General features: G+C 44.5%; 1 protein-coding gene across 3 annotated transcripts in view; it reads left to right on the top strand.

The window, feature by feature from the left end:
- ARHGEF11 (Rho guanine nucleotide exchange factor 11) overlaps window positions 1-13,142 on the top strand; it is a 787,362-nt gene that overhangs the window by 72,385 nt on the left and 701,835 nt on the right. The gene's annotated exons all lie outside the window — the stretch shown is intronic.

The following is a 13,142-nucleotide window of genomic DNA, read 5'->3' as shown; positions in this document are numbered from 1 at the left end:
GCCTTGTGGGGGAGTCACTCAGTCTTACATGGCCTGAGTACCCTAGGTGCCATTATACTAGTGATCTAGAAGTAAATCAACTTTACACTTCATAAGGCGTTAGAATACTGGTATTGAGGTCTGGTTAGCAAGACCCAGAGGTGAAAAAACCAACATCAGTCCAAAACCTTGGGGGGGTGGAGGGGGGGAGGGGGGGGGACGGGAAGGTGGGAGGTGATCATGCAAAAGAGGCGTTTCCTTACATATTTAGGCCTGAAGTGTGGGGAAAGTGTAAGAACCATTTTTTTGCAGCCCCAGCCTTGCCTCTTTATTAAGGTGCAACAGTCAGCAAGTCGCCACTATTTAAAAGTGCATGGTGTAAGTTGCATATGATGCATTAGGTGAGAGATTGAAATGGCAATGCACAGGGGAGTGATCAAGTTGACAACAATATGGATGCAAAGATAGACTTAAGCCCTCAGTTGGGTCTGGACCCACACAGACCTTACACTTAGATACTCCAATAAGCCTCTGCCAATAAGCACCCTGCTGTAAAGGAATGAGTTGTGCCTACAACTGGATGTCAAAGCGCACAGGTACCAAACCTGTTGGAAAAGGATTACTTTTTCGATGTCATGTTCTAAGACAAAATATATGTGAAAATGTGATTTAAAATACACCATTGGATCCTGTTCCTATTAAAAACCATCGCTGAACGGAGTAACTTCCCCCTCGCCCTCCTTTCCAAAAAAAAACACTATAAGAAGAAGTCCTGCTCGGTCGCTGCAATTCTGAGTATGTATTGCACCCCGCCACATTCAAAGATCAGAAGCTGCCATCTGGGCCCTGTAGAAGTCTACATTAAAGTTAAAAAAAAAAAAACGTGTGTGAATGACAACAAAGGCTCATATTTACTTTGCTATCTTTCTGACCAGCGCTGTTGTTATTTTTCGTGATAGCTCCCTTGCAGAGCTCTTTGTATGTGGCTGCTTAAGCCAATGGCTTGCTGTACTTTGGACCTATGCGATTTCTACATTGTTTTGGTTCTAAAAGGCAAAGGCCTTCCTCTGGTGCCCGTAGTTCAAGCCTACACTTTGCCTGTTTTGGAAGTCAGTGTAAAAGGCTACACACTGGAGAAATTCTTTGCACTCCAGGCGAAAGCTAGGCTGCTTGGTTTTAGAACTCTGCCTCCTTCTCGGCCTCAATCACTTTGTTGATTTCTGGGTAGTTGAACAGTCTCTCACATGTATATAACTTCATTTCCCTGCTTTAATATTTGTTTTCGTGTAAAAAACGTTCATACTGGCAAGATCTGACAAACTAGAAGGAAGCTTAGGCTGGTGTTAGTGCGAGTGTTTTTTTTTTATGAAATTCAAAACCGATCCCTATATTTACAAACTGTTTACCTTGCAGAAGCATTTCTTTCTGTGGGTTTGTTTGGGCTGATGCAGCTGGTTCGAGGGCTGAGCAAATTATCCACCTACGTGCTTAATGTGATTTTTGTATTTGACAAGGAGCGTATTGGTTTGCTCTGTAGGCCAGTTTTCTCAGCCCTTTTGGCCAGCCTTTAGCGAGAGAGAGAGAGGGGGGAAAGAAAAAAAAACACACACACACACACGAACCCTGGGTGCTGCGGGCGCAATGTCTTTTCCTCCTTTACCCATTGGCACCATTTTTGAGACTAGCACCACGGAGCTTCAAATCTCTTGTTTCAGAGAGTGATGATGTTAAGGCTAGCTGCCTTATTACGTTGTGATTTGTTTCTCCACCAGGAAATAATTTATTGTTATCATGAATGGTTTGGCAATGGAAAATAATAAATAAGAGGGACTAGGAAAGAGAAGTAATAAAATAATGCCCCACAACAAATGCTGGTTGATGGCTGTAGTAATTGTTTCTGTTTTTTAAAATACTTGGGAAATACATTTGTGTAGGAAAGTGCCACTGTTGGCATGGTTACCCCCCCACCCTTTTTTGCCCGATGTTGATGCCAGCTTTGATTGAAAGTGTGCTGGGAATCCTGCTAACCAGGCCCCAGCACTAGTAGTGTTCTTTCCCCAAATCTGTACCTTTGTTTCTACAATTGGCACACAAATGGCACATAGTTAAGTCCCTTGCAAAAGGTACCTATGGTACTAAGGCCCTGTGGCCAGGGAAGGTCCCCAGGGGCTGCTGCATGTATTATGCCACCCTGGGGGACCCGTCACCAAGCACATGTACACTGCCTTTGCAGCTTGTGTGTGCTGGTGGGGAGAAAAAGGCAAAGTCTACATGACACCCCTCTCAGGGTGCCATGCCCACAAACCCTGCCTGTGGTAGAGGTAAGATACTCTTCTAGCAGGCCTTACAGCCCTAAGGCAGGGTGCACTATACCACAGGTGAGGGCATAGCTGCATGAGCAATATGCCCCTACATTGTCTAAGCCCATTCTTAGGCATTGTATCTGCAGTGTAGCCATATTGAGTATGTGGTCTAGGGTTTATCATTACGGAACTCCACAGCTCCATAATGGCTTCACTGAATACTGGGAAGTTTGGTATCAAATCTCTCAGCACAATAAACCCACACTGATGCCAGTGTGAGATTTATTGAAAAATGCACCAGAGGGCATCTTTGAGATGCCTCCTGTATGTTAGCCAAACTGCTAGTGTAGGACTGACCAGTCTGTGCGAGACTGCCACTTTCAGACAAGTTTCTGACCCCATGGGGTGAGAGCATTTGTGCTCTCTGTGGTCAGAAACAAAGACTGTCCTGGGTAGAGGTGTTTCACCCCCCCTCCCCCACCCTCTTATAGGAACTGTAACACCTGGCGGTGGAGCCTCAAAGGCTCAATCCTTTGGTTACAGTGCCCCAGGGCGCACTCCAGCTAGTAGAGTTGCACTACCCCCAGACAAAGCCCCACTTTTGCTGGCAAGTCCGGTGGGAAATTTAGGGGAAAAAAAGGGAGGAGTGACCAGAGCTGAGGCGACCCTCTCCCTGCAGAATCCTCCGTCTTGGTTTGGAGGACAGGGACAATAGGGTTAGGGTTGTGCCTCCCTCCCCAAAATGGAGTGGACACAAGAAGGGTGTAGCCACCTTCAGGGACTGTATCCATTGGCTATTGCCCGCTGACCTCTGAAACGCCCCTAGATCTAGGATTTAAGGGTCTCCCTGAACCCAGCTCACCAGATTCCTGGCGAGAAAGGACTGCTTAGCTGAACCCCCAGCAGAGAAGAAGGAAGACGACAACTGACTTGGCCACAGCCCTACCGGCCTGTCACCTGCTTTAAAGGAACCTGCACAAGAACAGCGACTCATCCAGTGGGGCCAGCGAGCTCTTCCAAGCTCCAGAACACTGCCCTGCCCTCAAAAGGACCAAGAACTCCTGGTGGACAGCGGCCCTGTCCATGAAGAAACAACACTCAGAGGAGTACCACTTCGAGATGCGTGAGTCCTGACCACTCTGCACCCGACGCCCACGGTCCCTTGTCCATGTGGTCCAACCGACTAAAGAGGGTCCCCAGGCGATTGCGAGCAAGTGCCCACCCTGGGTTGACCTCACCTCCCCTCCATGACGACACCTGCAGAGAGAATCTTGAGGACCCCTGAACGCGAAAGCTCCGGATGAAGATATCAGATGCGTAAAAAGACCACTGCCACCCACAGCCCCCACGCCTTAGAGAACCTGACCTCCGGTGCAGCTACATTCAGCAGGCGGCCTTCCTCCATGTCCAGCCTGTGGTTTGCCCGAGTCGACCCCCCTGGACCTCGCCTTCAGCATCTGAGTGACCACCGGGGTCCCCACATAGAGAATCATTGGAAACCCAATGTCTTGTTTTCACCCTGCACCCGGCTGCCCCAGTGCGCGCTGAGGGCGTATGTTTAGTGCCTATATATGGCCCCCCCAGTGCTCCTCTAAACCCCCCAGGTCTGCCTCTGAAGTCATGGGTACTTATCTGTAGGCAGGCCTGATTCCGAGTGCCCCCAGTCTCCCAAAGGAGCCCATGTTAAATTTGCCTCAACTTTCACCTCTGCACCCGGCTGGCCCCATGTTGCTGGTGTTGGGGGTTAATTTGAAGCCTAACTTCGGGACTTCCTATCCCCCAGAGACTGGAACTGTAAGTCAAGTACTTACCTGCAAACCGTACCCACTCCCCCCCCCCCCCCCCCCCACACACACACACAGAGGAACTATTTCTGAAAATTGCAGTGTGTCAATGCTTAAAAGAGATAATTGCCAATATTTCAAAGTACTGTTGATATATAGTGAAATACGAATCTATTGACATACTTACCTGCAACTTGAATCTTGTGGAAAATATATTTTTGCTATATAAAAATCATTGGTCTGGAGTTAAGTCATTGTGTGCTTCTCCTATTGTCTGTGTGTATACAACAATTGCTTAGCACTATACTCTGATAAGCCTAAATGCTCGACCACTCTACCACAAAAGAGAACATTAGTATTATCTACTTTAGCCTCTGTTAAGCCTCTGGGGAACCCCTGGACTATCCTGGACTCTGTGCACACTATATCTCATGCTGATATGGTATATACAGAGCCAGCTACCTACAATTTTTTTTCGATAGGGAAAGAAATGTTTTTTCTTTCTTAAAAAAAAAAAAAAAAAAAAGCGTATGCACCCGTCATGTTTTTGCAACGCTCATGGTGAAATGTTGTTTCTTCCGCTTCCTTTTTTTGTGGCATCTTGCTGTTTCTTTGGATGTCTGTGGGGTCTTTTTTTTCATTTCCTTTTTATGTTTCGTGAACTTGACAAAAAGGTGTTGGAGCACTTTATTTATTTTTTTTGCATTTTTATATAGCGCATACTCGCTCCAAAGGTATTACCAAGGCTTTACATGAGCCACGGTTACATTACACAAGAGCACATTTATTTTTGGTAGCAAGGGAAGATTAAGGGCCTGGTTATGACCTTGGTGGATGGGATACTCTGTCACAAACTTGACGGATATCCTGTCCTGCCATATTACAAGTTCCATTATAACCAATGGAACTTGTAAATCGGCTGGCTATCTCTCACATTTGTGATTGAGTATCCCATCCACCAATGTCTTAACTAGGCCCTCAGTGATTTCTGCAGAATTGCAGCTGTTGAGCTGAACAGAGACCCGAACTGTGTTCACCCGGCTCCAAAGACTGCAGCTCTGGCCCTTTATGCCACATCCTTTTACCTAGGGTTCTTTGTCTGGGTGCATTTTGGGGGCAGATTGGGAATAACTCTGCTTTTTTATATAGTGCTTGGTAATACAGGTGCTGCCATTTCATAGTGCTGCAAAGCAGGTGCCAATCTTAACAAAATCACTATAATTCATTAGCAGTTAAGCTGCCTCTTGTGTTATTCGATTTTTGTATTCAATGTTTTTAAAAGTTAGGCTTGTATTGCCAATGTAGATGAATAATTCCTTTTAAAAGTTTAACACAAATATATGGCTGTCCTAACTCTTTTGACCCCCTCATTCTCCATGTTAAATACCACAAAGGTGACTCTGAGTGGCTTGTTTGTTGCTGTAAAAGTTTAGGTAAACACTCTAGAAAGGGTTGCTTCTCTAGGGTATCACAGCCAGCTGTAGAATGAGGGGGAAAAAACACTTCAAAGATGGCAGCCTTGCTTGTGTCCTCTTCTCCTGCTGTGACATGCCTTGAAGGGTTGCTATGGCACCTGGCATACATCCACTACACTCCAACCAAAACACTTAGGTAAAAGACATTGTCATTTACAACGCCAATAGCTCCAACTCTCACAAATGTAAGCCTATTGCATTGAAAATGCTTTTTTTTAATCCAATTTTGACAGTTGGTTCATCAACTAAAAGAATCTCAAAGGAAAAACTCCTTGCTTTACAAATCAGTGTCTGACTTAGAATACATCTTCCTGCTGAGAACACAGATGTATTTCACAATAAACTTGATAACCAACACTTTGCTTTTACCATTGTTTGTTTAGATCGATAGACAATTGATAATTTTTGTTAACATCCGTCTCAGTTGTGTTTTGTGGGAATGTGATTTGAGGGACTTTGACGTATTTTAACTTGTTGGGTGCCTTGGACGAGATCACCTCGTCCTGCACCCAGGAACTGGGTGGAGCGCTAGCGCCCCCCACCCACACACCCCCGGTCGTGGCTTGAAGGGGAATCCCTTCCCCCTTCCACCCCCGACCCCCCCGTGACGTCAGCGCATAATCGCGCTCTGACAATCACAGAGGCCTCCTCCCCATTGTGCTGGAAGCTCAGCTTCCAGCGCGATCGGAAGAGAAATGCAAAGCATTTCTCTTCCGATCAAGTGGAGAAGGCCGGAGAGGCTTCAAAGGGAAGGAAATTAATTTCCTTCCCTTTTGAAGTCTCTGAGCGTTTTAGAAGGCGGATTGCAAGCAATTCGGCTGCTAAAAATGCCCACTAGACACCAGGGATTTATTTTTTATTTGGAAATTGGCATTAGGGAGCGACCCCTTGGGCTAAGCGTGGCTCCCAGGGGGGAGCATTTTTTTCGAAGGCCCTAGCGGGCAAATTATATTTAGGCCATTGATTGGCCTATTTTTATGAGGCAAATCTGCCCCCAAGGGGGACAGAAACCACTAGACACCAGGGATTTTTTTTTTTTTTTCTTCGTGAATTTTCATGCAAGGGGAGCAACCCCTTAGGCAAGGGTCGTTCCCTGGGGGGGGGGGGGGGATTTATTTTAGGACATTTCTGCCCCCCTTGGGGGGCAGATCAGCCTATTTTAATTAGGCCTATCTGCCCCCAAGGGGGGCAGAAACCACTAGGCACCGGGGATTTTTGTTGTTGTTGTTGTTGTTTTACAGATGGTGAGCGACCCCATAGGCAATGGTCGCTCCCCTGGAGGGCAAATTGTATTTAGGCCATTTCTGCCGCCTTTGGGGGCAGATCGGCCGATTTTAGGTCAATCTGCCACCCAAAGGGGGCAGAAACCACTAGGCACCGGGGATGTTTTTTTTTTGCGCCAATTGTCACGCTAAGGGCGACCCCGTAGGCAAGGGTTGCTCCCCGGGGGGTGGGGGAGGGTGGGGGGCAAATTTATTTTAGGCCATTTCTGCCCCCCCCCCCCCGGGGGCAGATCGGCCTATTGTTATTAGGCTGATCTGCCCCCAGGGGGGGCAGAAACCTCTAGGCGCCAGGGCTAAAAAAAAAAAAAATTGTGCTTTATTTTTTTGTTTGTTTGTTTTTTTAGAGATGGGGAGCGACCCATTAGGTAAGGGTCGCTCCCCTGGGGGGCAAAATTGTATTTAGACCATTTTTGCCCCCTTTGGGGCCAGATCGGCTGATTTTAGGTCAATCTGCCCCCAAGGGGGGGGGGGGGGTGCAGAAACAACTAGGCACCGGGGATTTTTTTTTTTTGCGCCAATGTTACGCAAGGGGAGCGACCCAGTAGGCAAGGGTCGCTCCGTTGGGTGGGCAAATTTATTTTAGGCCATTTCTGCCCCCCCCTGGGGTAGATCGGACCTATTGTTATTAGGCCAATCTCCCCTCAGGGGGGCAGAAACCTCTAGGCACCAGGGCTAAAAAAAAAAAAAATGTTGCTTTATTTTTTGTTTGTTTGTTTTTTTTAGAGATGGGGAGCGAGCCATTAGGGAAGGGTCGCTCCCCTGGGGGGCAAATTGTATTTAGACCATTTCTGCCCCCTTGGGGGCAGATTGGCTGATTTTAGATCAATCTGCCCCCAAGGGGGGCAGAAACAACTAGGCACCGGGGATTTGTTTTTTGCGCCAATGTCACGCAAGGGGTATGGCCTTACCCCCCACCCCAAATAAATGGGGCCAAAGTTGTTCTGCCCACTAGTGGGCAGGTGGGGCAATTACCCCTGATCCACACCCGGGGGAGGGGGGAGGGGGGGTAGAAAGTCTACTAGATGCCAGGGAATTAAAAAAAAATATATATATATATATATAGTTATATATATATATATATATATATATATATATATATATATATATAATATTATATATATATATATATATAACACACACACACACACACACACTACCAACCAGTATGGGCCTGGTTACGCCCCCCACCTCAACTGAAGGGGGGTAACAGTCTTTCAGCTCTCGCCCACACTCTAAAACATCTTATCCCACAGCAAGCAAGAAGACATTTGATTATGTTGGGTTTTAGTTTTACATTTGGGCCATGAGAACTTGGCTTACTCTCAAAATTGTCCCACTTAGAATGGTGAGGGCTGCACTTTATGGACTTTGGGACGCTGCCATGTAGAAAAATCAACAAGACCCAGTCACATCTGAAAACAAAACATGTGGTGTGTTTCACATGCACCCGCACCATTTTTGTACCCACAATCCCCTGAAAACCTCCAGCTTTGCTGGAAATCACACATTTTTCCCACGTTTTTGGGATGGAACCTTCCAGAATCTGCAGGAATCCACAAAATTCCTACCACCCAGCATTGTCTCATCTATACCGATAAAAATTCTGCTGCACTTGTCAGCCTAAAAATGTTTTTTTTGAAAACTGCCCTTTTGGACCCCCTTTGTTCCCCCTCAATATCGACATGTTTTTGGCTCTTCCCTTTCACAAACACTTGGCCCACCTACACATATGAGGTATCATTTTTACCGGGAGACTGAAGGGAACATGGGGTGGTATGAAATGTGTCCCAGTGCGGTGATCCCACATAGAAATGTGGGAAATTTTTTATTTTTTAACTAAATTTGAGGTTTGCTGAGGATTTCAGGGTATGAAAACATTGGGGGATCCACGCAAGTCACACCTAACTGGACTCCCTCGGCTGTCAGAAATGTCTGGGTTTGGTAGGTTTCTCTAGAAGGCTGCAGAGCCCAGGACCAGAAACGCAGGTGCCCCCCCCCCTTGCAAAAACAGGTTGTTTTGTATTTGATCATTTTGATGTGTCCAGATAGTGTTTTGGGGCATTTCCTTTCGCGGGCGCTAGGCCTACCCACACAAGTGAGGTACCATTTTTATCGGGAGACTTGGGGGAACTCTGGGTGGAAGGAATTTTGTGGCTCCTCTCAGATTGCAGAATTTTCGGTCACCGAAATGAGAGGAAAAGGTGTTTTTTTGGTCAAATTTTTAGGTTTGCAAAGGATTCTGGGTAACAGACCCTGGTCAGATCACCACAAGTCACCCCATCTTGGATTCCCCTAGGTGTCTAGTTTTCAAAAATGCGCTGGTTACCTAGGTTTCCCCAAGTGCCGACTGAGCTAGAGGCCAAAATCCACAGGTAGGTACTTTGCCAAAAAACACCTCTGTTTTCTGTGAAAAAATGTGATATGTCCATGTTGTGTTTTAAGCCATTTCCTTTCATAGGCGCTAGGCCTACCCACACAAGTGAGGTACCATTTTTATCGAGAGACTTGGGGGAACACAGAATAGCAAAACAAGTGTTATTGCCCCTTGTCTTTCTATAAATTTTTGTCCTTCCAAATGTAAGGCACTGTGTAAAAAAGATGTCTATTTGAGAAATGCCCTGTAATTCACGTGCAAGTATGGGCACCCCGGAATTCAGAGTTGTGCAAATAGCCACTGCTTCTCAACACCTTATCTTGTGGCCATTTTGGAAATACATAGGTTTTCTTGATACCTATTTTTCACTTTTTATATTTCAGCAAATTAATTGCTGTATACCCGGTATAGAATAAAAACCCATTGCAAGGTGCAGCTCATTTATTGGCTCTGGGTACCTAGAGTTCTTGATAAACCTACAAGCCCTATATATCCCCGCAACCAGAAGAGTCCAGCTGACGTAACGGTATATTGCTTTAAAAAATCTGACATCGCTGGAAAAGGTTACATAGTAAAACGTGAAGGAAAAATTGCTGTTTTTTTCACCTCAATTTCAATATTTTTTTATTTCAGCTGTTATTTTCTGTAGGAAACACTTGTAGGATCTTCACAAATGACCCCTTGCTGAATTCAGAATTTTGTGTACTTTTCAGAAATGTTTAGCTTTCTGGGATCCAGCATTGGTTTCTCACCCATTTTGGTCACTAACTGGAAGGAGGCTGAAAGCGCAAAAAATAGTAAAAATGGGGTATGTCCCAGTAAAATATCAAAATTGTATTGAAAAATTGGGTTTTCCAATTCAAGTCTGCTTGTTCCTGAAAGCTGGGAAGATGGTGATCTTGCCACCACAAACCCTTTGTTGCTGCCATTTTCAGGGGAAAAAAACCACAAGCTGCCTTCTGCAGCCCTTTTTTCCCATTTTTTTTTAAATAACAAAATTGTCACTGTATTTTGGCTAATTTCTTGGTCTCCTTCAGGGGAACCCACAAAGTCTGGGTACCTCTAGAATCCTTAGGATGTTGGGAAAAAAAGGGCGCAAATTTGGCGTGGGCAGCTTATGTGAACAAAAAGTTATGAGGGCCTAAGCGCAAACTGCCCCAAATAGCCAAAAAAAGGCTCGGCACAGGAGGGGGAAAAGGCCTGGCAGCGAAGGGGTTAAGGACTAGTTCTGATGCAAAATAGCTCCTCTCTCAGGTGGTGTATTAACAAAAAAAGTCTTCAAAGCAAATATGTATATCTTACTATTTTTGTGTATAAATAAATATTTCTGTACATTTTACATAGTTTTTATTGTTTAAATGTAGCTCTTGTTTAACTTTTGGGCAGTTATACCAATATGTGCATTCATTCACAGCTTAAAAAATTGATGTCTGGGGCCCACCATACAAGTTTAGGGTTAAATATCATCCCTTTATTTTATGCTCATTTTCATGTTTAAAAATCGGAGGTGATAACGACCCTTGGAAAAATACCTAACCTTGAGTTCATCGTATTAAATTGGTCCATTAAATATTCTCCCCTTTTCTGACCAACTTTTTATTTTTGATTTGCCAGCCATGCAAAAAATTACAGTGGTTTTATTCTAAACCACTTGAAGCCACCCATATAGCCAACCTTACCTGAAAGACCATTATTGGCTCTCACTGCCAATTGTAACCAAATATACACAACCCACTGCTCTGCAAGCAAGGCCTCCTAGACTAATGGGGTATACTGCTGGTGGCCCATATGTGTGAACCATGGACATGTGTACTGCTAGCTGGTACACTGTCTGCCAACTGGCGTTGAGGTGGCAAAATCACACGAGCATGCCCAAGGCACTCATTGATCAGCCACCCTCATGCTCCCATTGGTCTCCTTGTATCATGTTGGCTCACGTGATGCCTTCATGGGTTACTTTTCAAGTTCACTAGGCCCTAATATATAAACGCATTTTCCCAATGGGACAGGGTGGGTATAACCATTTAATAGATCAGGCCCCTAGTTCTATGCACTTACTTGTCTCCTTGGTTTTGTTATTTCACATGTTCATTGCTCACAATGGCATACACCCTCCTACATCTGGCCCTTGATGTACATTAGTAACCTGTGCCCCCATTTGTCTCTTTCGCTGATGCCCCAGTTTGTCTCCCTTCTTCATAGCCTGCCACATCCTTCTTATGGTCAACATTCCCATGTTGGTGGTGATTTCATATTTACAGAAAGTGAAACGGCATTATTGTTTTGTCAAAATATTAGCATATATAATATGCATTCATCACGGTAAGCCAATGTTATGTAAACAAAAGCAATGTGCAGTCTATTTTTCCTTTATTTAATTTTTCTTTTAAGTAGAATGCATACTTTTATCTACATTAATCCTTTAAGAAGGGATTCCAGTATTTCAGTTTATTTGTACCTCGACATCTCCAGTTCACAGAAGCTCCATCTAATATCAATCCACTATTTTCTGAACATGAGCACTTGGAGGCGATAAAGGCTTACCGACCTTGCTCAGTGCTTATTACATGTTTTTCATTTCCCTTTGATGCTCGTCTGTTGCCCGAGGGACTCAGTATAAACATCTTTGATGTGTAGACCAAGTACAGATGATTTCCACAATTTTGGCCATCCCATTCTGACCTCTTTAAAATCACAAAAACGTTGAGTGGTTGGGGGGGTTGGAGGGGGCGTGAGGGGTAAATTGACTGTCACTGGACAAATATATGTGGATCCGAAGATTTACCTGTAGGGTAATTTTGATATCCTGTAATATGTTCTAATTTTCCTTTTCAACTTCACATGACTATCCTTGTGATTCTCTTTGTGTAACTAACCCCAGAGTAACTATAGCAGTTGACCATTGCCATGTTTACTGCGCACTGCTTGTTAAAGTGTTCCATTGATGCCTGCTATTGAAAAAGTATTGAAGACGGATATTAACTTAGCCCAAAAAAGTACAACATATGGTGGTGGGCAGTAGCAGGCCCTTTATAAAGTTAACTGGTCACCTTACAAGTGATGGTTGCTGTATTAAGTGTTAAATTGTTACTAATAAGATGAACCTCTTGCACTTCAGTCTTAATGTGTTTTAAATACCCAAATGATACTGCCACAGAACGTGCCACGTTTTTGAACATAATTTGGCTTTCGGCTGCATAATATAGTTAACTGCTGGAAAGTGCGGCTGTTCATTGCAGCATAGTTACTCTGGCTCCGATTATAATATAACTTACAAAGCATAAACGTTTAACTATTATTGGTAACATTGTGCTTGCTATTATAACCTTAGTACAGTTACCTGTACTTGTCTACATTGTGTGTGTGGTCATGTTTAATGTGTGTTTGAATGCTTCTGTTTAAAGATGGTCATCTAGCTAGACTTGTATAGTTTGAAAGTGGATATCCACCTTTCTAGGTAATGATTGTGTTTCTGTGTTCCAAGACAAGCAGACTCATTGATCATTATCCCTAGTGTGCATGATTCGTTGTAGAATAAATCACTTTTAGACCCGAAAGCATGTCCCACCTTACCCACTTCTGACCTAACTACAGTTGTGCAGTGTAAGCTTCTTCTAAGCTTCTTCTGCTAAGCGTCACTACTTTTACAACTAATACTCCGAAAGTAACATAGGCTAAAGCATCCCTTTGGTCTTAAACATGACAGAAAGTGGAAAGAGTTCAATATTGCTTATGACAGATTGCCTCGATGCTTCTTAATTCTGATCTGACATTGGAGCAGCCCTCGTTTACATGTTCTTCGTGGGGTCCTTTGAGTATACACGGAGTGGGTGCCGTTAACGATGACCTCCGAATAAATAACGAAATGATCTCCTCCGGTGACCTGCCAGCTATTTCCTATGTTTAGAGTGCGATGGCGTTAGTCACCGAGGACGTCCGTGGTA

Source organism: Pleurodeles waltl, chromosome 12 (assembly GCF_031143425.1).
Source record: "Pleurodeles waltl isolate 20211129_DDA chromosome 12, aPleWal1.hap1.20221129, whole genome shotgun sequence".
Lineage (NCBI taxonomy): Eukaryota > Metazoa > Chordata > Amphibia > Caudata > Salamandridae > Pleurodeles > Pleurodeles waltl.
Note: the sequence above shows the minus strand (reverse complement) of the source record. Positions and strands in the feature narration are given on the sequence as shown.